The sequence below is a fragment of the Acinonyx jubatus genome, chromosome A1 (assembly GCF_027475565.1).
Source record: "Acinonyx jubatus isolate Ajub_Pintada_27869175 chromosome A1, VMU_Ajub_asm_v1.0, whole genome shotgun sequence".
NCBI classification, from domain to species: domain Eukaryota; kingdom Metazoa; phylum Chordata; class Mammalia; order Carnivora; family Felidae; genus Acinonyx; species Acinonyx jubatus.
The window spans coordinates 200533889-200544797 of NC_069380.1; positions in this window are offsets into that span (position 1 = coordinate 200533889).

Here is a 10909-nt window from a genome sequence, read left to right on the forward strand (position 1 = left end):
CCTTCCTGCATGGGCAATTAGATAAATTTTATCATACTCAAGGTTTAGTCAGTTGTCCCAATCTGTGACCAAACTCAGCCTGAGTTAAAGCTTAGGTTAAATAAGAAAAACATAAGCAAGCAAACATAGCCTAGAGGTCAGGACATGGGTCACATTATCAATGGGCTTTGTGACTAGACTTTCCACATTTCCAGTATCTCTGAGGAACAGGAGCCTTGAGTTAGAAATACAAGACCTAGTTCTGATCTGGAAATTCTGGAGAGTTTGTAAAATGGACAATAGGAAGGAAGAGATAAAAATGGATGAGATAGAAAAGCAAAAAGTCCACTCAATATACGCCAATAAATAATGAATAGGCAGATAACTTACCACATTAAGGAAAAAAATGATTAATTCACTGATAAAATGAAAACAAAGCAATCTGAAAATATCTTTTAAATAAAATATGTTTAGCATCCTCAAAGAGCACAAGGAGAGATAGCAGTCATCAAAACAGAACAAGAATTTATGAAAAAAAAAAAACCTAAAGAAATGATGCAAGAATGGAGAGTTTGTACAAATTAGAAATCTCCAGAAATTATCAAATAAATTCACTGAACTTGAAAATTTAAAAATGAGGCAAACTCCAATTCAAAGTATCATGAAGAGAAAATTAGTAAACTCAAAGAGGATACAGGAAAATTCATCTAAATGTAGACTGAAGAGATAACAAAATAGAAACTTTAAAAATCAAGTCAAAGAAAATAGCTTGGGAAACTCGAGCATAAATATAACAGTCATTCCAAAAAAGAATAAATTAAGTAGAAAAAATGATATATATAAAATAATATACAAAAGGTTTTTCTAAATTAGTAAACACAACAAATTATGATTCCCAATCTAGTAGATACACCTTAAAAATGTGTGGGAAATTTGACAGGGAGTATTAGAAAACATTCTTTAAGAATATAACAATCAACAACTACCTTAATAAAAATGGAATTACAGGCAAAGATTATTAATAATGAGGGAATTCATATAATGAAATAATAAAAGAACACTAGGAAAAAAATAATCATTTACATGTAAGCTCATAAAAGCATTTTTTTAAATATGTAAAGTAATAATTGCAGAATTACGAGAAATTGATAGAATTCACAAACCTAATTGAAGATTTACATGCATTTCTTTAATCAGGGGATAGATTAAGAGTCAATTATTAACAAAGGATTTAAAGAACACAATTAATAAACTCAATTACACAGACCTACAATAGAGAATCTTACACCCCAAAAATAATCTTTTCAAGCTTGCATGAAGTATTTTCAATACTTAGCTGCACTATCAAGAGATGATTTATATTAACTTATAAATCATCAAAAGAAAGACCCTAGATTAATCTTTTCTTTGCTCAGCCCGTATTAAAACAAAAACTATTCTGTCAAATAATGCTGCTCAATTTGGGGGATACTGACCATTTTAGTTTTCCTCTACTAGAAAATACTGACTTTTGAACATTAAAGGAATCTGCTTCTATTTGGAAGATATGAAGGGGAAAAAATATCTTTCCGGGGGAAATTTTTCATTACAAACTAGGAGCTATTCTGACAAAATGCCTAGTCTGAAATATCAGTAACATTTCATTTCTATTCTCATTTCTATTCTGAAAAATAAAGGACATAGGTCAATTCAGATGGTACAAGATATCCAGCCCTTTCTTGCCATCCACACACTTATCCCAGTTTCCCTAAGGATAGTTTGATTCTTCCCTGTTGTCAGCATAGTATTGACTAAGAGAAAGTATGTTGCCCAAATAATCAAGTTTTCAGTGCCACCTAAACTTGTGATAGCAACTACCAATGTCCATCTTCTTTAAGGAATGACTCGGGATGAGCAGTGCAATAGCCCTGACTATGATGAGTTGGTACTTGGTTGGTTGGTTGGTTGGTTGGTTGGTTGGTTGGTTGGTATTTTTATCTTTTTATAAAGACAGCAACTGACGCTGAGGACAGAATTTGTTTACAGCTACACGTTAGACTGGTACTAAAATACATTTTCAGTACACCATTCCAGTATTGTACCTTTCACAATTCGCTCTCATATAACCAAAAGATATGTAACTACTTTAGTCTAATCCCTCTCTGGTGTTTATTTCCAGTAGCAGATATAATCATATTCTGAAATTAATTAATTGATTATGTAGTGATATAAAAAAAAAACGGAAGCTTGCTATTGTCTTCACTTACTTTTTTTCTTATTATTCTGGTACAGAGGGACACACATTTGTCCTAAACTAATTATGCCTTGCTCATTACATTTATACTAAAATATTTGCCAAGTCAGTATGCACACATTTTTTTCTAATTAGATTTTTATTTTAATCATATTGAAGTCCCAATCAATTCAGAGTCTGCTGAAAATCCTAAATGGGCACTAGAACATTCTGCAATTATATTATAATTAGCATAACGATATTGGGCAATAAGTGTATCCATAAATGTATTCTGATTGAAGGATTTTCTTCTAGATTTGGACTTGCCTTGTTCTTCACTCCATTTTTTTTTAACGTTTCAAGTTTATTTATTTTTAAGAGAGAGAGAGAGAGAATGAGCAGGGGAGGGGAAGAGGGAGAGGGTGACAGAGGATCCCACGCAGGCTCTGTACTGTCAGCACAGACCCTAATGTGGGCCTCGAACTCACGAACTGTGAGATCATGACCTCAGCTGAAGCCGGATGCTCAACCGACTGAGCCACCGAGGTGTCCCTCTTCACTCCATTTTTCTGTGGGCCGCAGTCTTGTAGGTGCACCTCAGTCCCTATACGTTGGCTCTCTCTACTTGTCCTTCAATTCCCTCACTCTGTGCCTTGCTAACATGTCACAATGTATGGCCTATCGTGTGTGAAATCATTAGACCATGGCAAGTACTCAACCACTTGCTGCACCTACTGCAGAGGCTAACCCTCCTCAGCAACCTGCAAAGTCCACACCTCCTTTCATTGGCTGCCGCTAAAACCTGTTGTGGATCCTTAACCTGTCATGGGAATTTGGTCTACTTGCCAGGCCTCACAACCCGCAATACCACCTGAAAACCAGTACTGACAGACGTCTATTCAAGCTGCTTGGCAGAGGAACAGGACATGAGGATGTTTTGTTTTGTTTTGTTTTTTGCTTTGTTGGTCTTTTATGAACAGGTGTTTATTTTTAGGATCCTCTCCTATTCTCCCAAAGAAAGTTGTGCTCAATAAAGAAGAAAGAGAAGGAAGAGGAAGGATAGAAGAGAAAGAGAAGGAATTGAAGAAAGAAAAATTAAAAGAAAGAGTTATATTAAAGGCAATTTGTCATTAGAGGTGAACTTACAGAATTTTCTCTGAAAAAGATGGTTAGAAGTCAACTCTGAATTGAAACTTCCGGTTTGCATGTTTAGTGAATGATACTGCCCTAGTTGAGGAGGCAAACAGGAAATGAGATACCATAATTTTTCCCTAGCAGTTCAAGGAGCTTGCATTGTTTACTTGTGATTTATTGACGAAAAGATCAATAGCACTTTCTCTGTTTTCAGCTATTCGTTCAACAAATAACACTGTAACCTTGCTTGGATTCAGTGCCCCAGACACAAAAGAAAATGCAATTCATCAGTCTACTTTTCATTGACATTGTGTCCCAGACTAGTCTTTTTGTGGACAGATTGCAGAGTAGGTGAGGGACAGAATTGGTTCCCACTATTTTTTGCTGGAATTTACTTTCTACCTCACATGAAAATACTCAACCTCAGGCATTTAGCAAAAATATAATTCGTTTTAGGAAAACTATTTTCATATAAAATTTACTATTGAGTCAAGGTTATATTGCTTTATATAAAACTTTTCAGATAATAATTGTGAAATTGGTCATTGATAAATATCTATTTTAAAGTACCAAATCGATTATATCTAATATTATTTTTCTAAATCATATAGTACTACACTCTCTAATAAGACTATTATAAATTGCCATTACCATATCTAGGTAACTCCACCTGGCTTCATTTGAGACAAAATTTCTTCTCAAATTTATTAATAGGGTCTATTTTCCTAAAGATTTGAACTGTCTTGGATAACATATAGAGTCACAGGGAAATGCAACACGTCAGTGTCAGAAATTAGGAGAGCTGTACAAAAAATAATGAAAGATTAGGTGTTGTTTAACTGTCCAACCATAGAAGAATGATGGAATGAATTATGGGACATCAACCCAATGATATATTTTATAGATATTTAAAACTATATCTGTGAGAAATTTGTAACAGTAGGGACAAAACCAAAGTTTGATACTCTTATACACAATTACGAAAATTTCTCAGGTAGGCATAAAAATAAGACACCAGAAGGAAATATATTGAAAGTTAAAAGACATTGCCTTTGGGGCACCTGGGTGGCTCAGTCGGTTGAGCGTTTGACTTCAGGTCAGGTCATGATGTAGTGGTTAGTGAGTTTGAGGGTCCTATCCGGCTAGCTGCTGTCAGCCTGTCATTGCAGGGTCCACTTTGGATCTTTTGTCCCTCTCTCTCTCTCTCTGCCCCTCCCCTGCATGCGCCCTACTAAAGATAAATATTTTTTTTAAAAAATGTTTTAATAAAAAATAAAAATCAAAGACATTACCTTTGGCAAAATTTAGAGTGTTTTTTTTTCTCATATTTCTCCTTTTTGTGTATTCCAATTTTTCTGTGATACAATAGTAAAATATGTTTAAAAAATGAGAAACTATACAGCTCTTTTCCTTTCTTTTCAGTCAGCTCTCCCAGTATAACTTTATTATTTTATGATAATGTCATTTGCTGATCTGGGAAATAACCTCAAAAAGGAGGAAACAAATTCAAAAACCAAATGTTCATTTATTTTAAATTACCTTTGATTTTGCACTCTTCATCATTATTGTACATAATCTAAAGCTAACCTTTTAAAAAAAGATAAAACTTGGAAGTCATGTAACTTTTTATTTAAATCCAACTGTAGAGTGCTGATAGGGTAGCATGAAAAGTGTACTTTGAAATCATTATTCTTGTTTTAAGTTGCCAAACTACCAGGCAAAAACAAAGAAACGTCCCATGAGAAAAGCCATTACTTGGCTACTTGGGAATATAGCAGCTTTAGCTATGCAAAAACTAAACAAATGATTTATGTGTTTAATGAATTTACACAGGGAACAAGCTATTTATAAAACTGTAAGTCAGCTAAATTTTCTAAATTTTACTTGTATGTAAATGATCATAACCTAATCATCACTTTTATTTTTTAAATTTATTATTGCCTTAATAATCACTGTTTCAGAAACTTCCCTTCAAAATATGGCTTAGAGTTTTCTTCCATGTTTAGTCTTCACCCAAAATAATGAGCTCTTAATTTGATCATGTGAGAAATAATACAGTATATTGCCTGCATTTTCAATCTACTTTAGCCATTTCCAAATATTCATGATCATAACTTACAATTTAAAAAACAACAATAATAAAAGGACTGAAAAACCATATATTAGTTCTTTTAAAAAAAGGGTTTTTTTAATGTTTATTTATTTTTGAGTTAGAGAGAGACAGAGCATAAATGTGGGAGGGGCAGAGAGAGAGGGAGACACAGAATCCAAAGCAGGATCCATGCTGTCAGCACGGAGCCCAATAGGGGCTCGATCCCACAAACTGTGAGATCATGACCTGAGCCAAAGTCAGATGCTTAACCAACAGAGCCACCCAGGCACCCCTTCCATATATTAGTTCTTAACAGGATATAAAGATTTTCTGGGATAACAAATAATAGAGTAAATTTTCCAAATAGTTTACACAGTTCATGGCCTGTTCCAAAGTACTAGACAAATTAAATGATTTGATATAACAAAACTAGAGTAGCACTTTCAAAATAAAGCAAATCTCCAAGGAACTGAATGTGGCACATCTTGGCCTATTTCTATGGTAGAGATTGACATGAGGAGAAAATATATATCTCATTCTTGTTCAAGGACCCAGAGTTTATAGTTATTTATGTATATATTTGTTTGATTTATTTAAAGTAATAGACCTAAGATAAGAAGTGTACTGTAAAATACATACTACGTGGCCTCAGACAATTCATCTGTTGATACCCTAGATAACAGCTGAAAGCATGGTTATGATTTATCATAACCATGTTTGGAGAAACTACTAACTACTATATAATTTAATTTTCAATAATGGCCTGAAGTCTCATCTTCTAATCAAAGTTTCAATTATCCTCCAAATTCTAGAATTTCTGAAGTCAAATGCAGTCCCAGAAATATATACATACTTGATCAGAAAAACACTGATGTGTTCCAATGGAAAAAGTTTACTGTGAGTGTTGGGGTGGAGGAGGGGGTGAGGGTGACAGAAAGCAAAGTAGGAGAGAAAATTAAATATCTAGATAGATTTAAACTACATGAATATATATACATACGTATAATATATATGTATATATATATATATATATTAAGGACTGCAAGGAAACTTGAAAATCTCTTAGCAATATCTGGGATGGGAGTAATCAGCTAAATTCTATATGGTTAGGCTTGCTTTGATGGTTAGGATTCACAGTCTAGCAATGTGCATTTGGAATATGAATAATCATTCTTCCTTTTGGGTATAGATTAAGGGATTTTGAGCTTTTATTTTATTTTTTTAATGTTTACTTATTTGAGAGAGAGAGAGATAGAGTGCATGAGCTGGAGAGGGCCAGAAAGAGAGAGAAAGAGGATCTGAAGCAGGTTTTTTGCAGTGAGCACAGAGCCCGATGTGGGGCTCAAACTCACTAACTGTGAGATCATAACCCGAGCCAAATTCAAGAGTTGGCCTCTTAACCAATTGAGCCACCCAGGTGCTCCGAAGATGCCTTCCAGAAATTAGTTTACTACATGCACTACATTCTCTACATACACTCATTTTCAGATGATTTGCCTCTTACCCTCAAAGAAGAATACAGAAAGTAAAATCAGTTATTGAAATAGTTTTATTGAATTCATGTGATAACACATGTGAGCTAGACCTATATACCCTAATAATCAGCTTAAGTTGGGAATTCCAAAATGTGAATTTTGTGTCCTTCCGGACAACTCAGATGCTTTTAGAATGAGCAATTAAGATATTGAATAAAGAAAAGTTAGGAAGTGGTGAAGTAACAACAAACCCACTGACATGGTTGACTACGTCATAAAATTGAGTTTCTCCCCTAGAGAGTAGGCAGTCTCAACAGCAACTACGAAATGTCAAATTGAAAGATTACCCAAGATAATTTTTACCACCAGGCAAGTTTGGCAAATACTATCTTAAAGGAAATTGGAGCCCACGTCGAAAGCTCAGAGGAAGTGTTCTTCCTAAAGATTAGAGGCAAGAATGAGAGATGTGTTTGGCTCCAAAGCCCCTAATATTTTACTACACCAAACAGAACCCCATTACCACCTACCTCCAAACTCCTTCCAGTGCCATAATCACCTAACCAAATTCAGTTAAGTATGCCACACATCATGGTAGTTGTTACTTACATTATTATGATGTTCTTGTCTGCGAAATCACAATTTGCAATTCTATCTCCATTTTCATTATAGTGACTCTTCTTGGTCTAAATGGAAACCGTCTCACTTCTGCATAAAAGAAGGAATTGTAGATGCAGTTAATAAGCTGTAATATTTGAATTTAGGATGACTTTGAAAATGTAGGCAGGCAATAAAGAGCATATTTAAATTTGACACTGCTTTTTAGAAAGCAAGAAACAGGGGGCTTTTTGCTGTAGTGTGAAATTGGGCCCTTTAGCATGAATCACAACAAAGAAATAATTTCCTCTTTTTCTTGAAGCTAAGTTGCTCTGAAACTATGCTTCTGAGTCTCACAGCTTAAGGCTTTTAAAAAGACTGAGAAAATATTATATGGATCCATTTTAAATATCACGGGACTTTCCAGCTTATTCACCATTGGTATTCACAGGTTCCCAGTCAATAGTCTAAAGGCCAATGGAGTTCACTAATATTACCCCCATAACAATTTTAAACAGATTGTAGATTTCAGTACCCAATGGAAATTTAAAGACGTAGTTTGAAAAGATCAGGAAGCAGCTCTTTTTGTGTCTGTTACCTGGCTAAAGCATAGAGAAGCCCCCCACCTACTTCTTTGTACTCACTCAGGCAGGTAAGGAAAGTATATGGACCACTTCCATCTTCTAGGTTTTTCTCAGTGGACAATCACCTCATTGCAATTTCCTTTAGCTTACCCTGCTCCAGATATACTGTACCTTTTTGTTTCTCAAGGCCAAATCCTTTTTACCTTAAGATTCCACCCCCAATATCATATCCATAGAGAGGCCTTCTCTGATAACTGTAAAATAGCCACTTTTGTTTACTTTCCATCATAATGCACATTTCCCCCCCACAGGACAGAAGATTTGTCTGCCTTGTTTACATATGTATACCCAGAACATGTAACAGTCCCTGGGTCACTGAAGGTGCTAACATAAAATGAATGAATGAATAAAAGAGTGAATTGGTAAATCTATCCTGTATTCAGCATTCACCTAGACATTAGAGATGCAAAGTTCAATCAGACATGGGAAACTCATGGAACTTACTAGACCAAAAGAATGCTAGACAACTTTAAAATCCAAGGTTCATATTTTGGAAAGATTACTGTGGATAGGAAAAGTTTACAAATGGACTGTAAAAGAGCTGGACTGGATGTAGGCTGCATATTTTGGAGGCTATTCCATAAAGTAAGCAAAATATTATGAGGCCCTGAAGTAAGGCAGTGTTAAAGGGAAAGACAGAGGACTGATCCCAAAGATGTTAAAGAGGATGAATTAATTGTAAGATATGAAGAAGATGTTGGAGTTTTGACTTAGAGTACAGTCTTAGGTAGCTACATAAATAAAAATAACATGCATTGAAATAAGGATATAGTAAAACATAGAAAGAGGGAAGATATCATGTATGAACAATCTAATACATTGTGTTTGCACTGTCCAATATATGTGTTTTTTCCACACCACCAAGTAATGAATTCAATTATCCATGGACACTGACAGTGCCTCCCACAAATTTAACTCCCTTCTGATACTATGTATCTGGAGTTAGCCATCAAATCATACAGGTTAAGGATTCAGACCCACAAGACTGCCCTCCCTTGCCCACTTCAGACACCAATTCCCAAGTTCAGATTGTCAACTGGTTTTCTGACCAACAAGCTATAGATTGGAGGTTCCAACTGTTGCCAAGTGGACTGGAGAGACCTCGGGCCCTAAGGCCTCAATCCAGCCCACCCAAAAGATGTCACTGGAGGCTCCTGGTCTTGTCACAAGAAAGAATTCAAGGATAGACACAACACAGCAGATGAACAGTGCAAGCAAAAAAGCTTATTAAAGGGAAAGTACACTCCTGACATGTGAGAGCAGATGTGTTCCAGGGAGGACTACACTCCCTGGGGTCTGGGTTTCCATCTTTTATTGACAGTTGTTAACAAGCGGGTGGAATATTCATTACTTGAGGAAAGGATTTCTTGGAAGCAGGTGGTCTCTTTAGGAATGGGGGTTACATACTTTGTTTTTCCTTATTTGGTCACGGGTTTCCTGTTATGACACCCTTCGGGAGGAGATTTTAGCATGGCAATATAGTCTAATAAAGGAATATTGTGAACTTTGGCCTACTTTGTCAGCCATCTTGGGCTTGTCTGGTTTGATCAGGTTCTGGTTCCTCGTGGTTTTGTCTTGGAGTGCTGCCAGGACAGGCCCCTGACTCCCCCAGTGTTGGCCATGACTTCCTCTTTGTTGGCCTCTAGGCCTCCTGTTTTAACCTACTTATACTAACACAACGACTCACTCCTGGGGCTTGATTAATTTGCTAGAGCAACTCACAGAACTTAAGAGAAACATTTACTTACTAGGCCACCAGTTTATTATAAAGGGTATTACAGGACGGCCTGGATGGCTCAGTCGGTTAAGCGTCCAACATCAGCTCAGGTCATGATCTTGCTGTTTCTGAATTGGAGCCCCGCTTCAGGCTCTGTGATGACAGCTCATAGCCTGGAGCCTGTTTCAGATTCTGTGTCTTCCTCTGTCTCTGTTCCTTCCCCACTTGCTCTCTCTCCCTCTCTCTCTCTCTCTCTCTCAAAAGTAAATAAACATTAAAAAATAAATAAATAAAGGGTATTATAAAGGGTACAGATGAACAGCCAGAGGGAAGAGATGCATGGGTCAAGGTACAGGGAAAGGCCTGTGGAGCTTCCATGCTCTAGAAGTGTACCATTTTCTCCAAATCTCCACATGTTCTCCAATCTGGAAACTCTGGAGGTTTTTATAGAGGCTTTCTTTCTCAGGCATGATTGACTGAATCATTGGCCACTGGTGATTGAACTTAATCTCCAGCCCATCTCCCCTCCCTGGAAGTAGGGGTGTGGGGTGGAGACTGAAAGTTCCAACCCTCTAATCAGATGGAGGTTGGTTCCCCTGGCAACCAGCCCCCATTCTAGGGTTAGCCAGCAGGCTTTCCAAAAGTCACCTCATTCACATAACAAAAGACACAGGCATTGCTCTCAGCACTTAGGAATCCAAAAGGGTATAGGAGATCTGTGCCAGGAATGGAGACAGAGACCAAATATATGTTTCTTTTTGTAAACCCCAATACCATAACTGTTGGATACAGAAGTTGAGATATTCAGGGGGCATTTAGATATATGTGCCTGAGTATTCAAGACAGAGATAGGGTTAGAAATTTAAATTAGGTAATTGGTACACACAGAGACAGTACTGGAAACCATAGAAAGAAAGGAAATAAGCCAAAGAGCATCAATAGATACATAAAACAGGAAAGTCAAGGACAAAATCTGAAAGTGTACGTGCAAACTGACATTCCTAGGAACACATGCAACCTTTGAGTGCGGGGGGTGGCTATCTAAGCATTCATAAAAGGTGT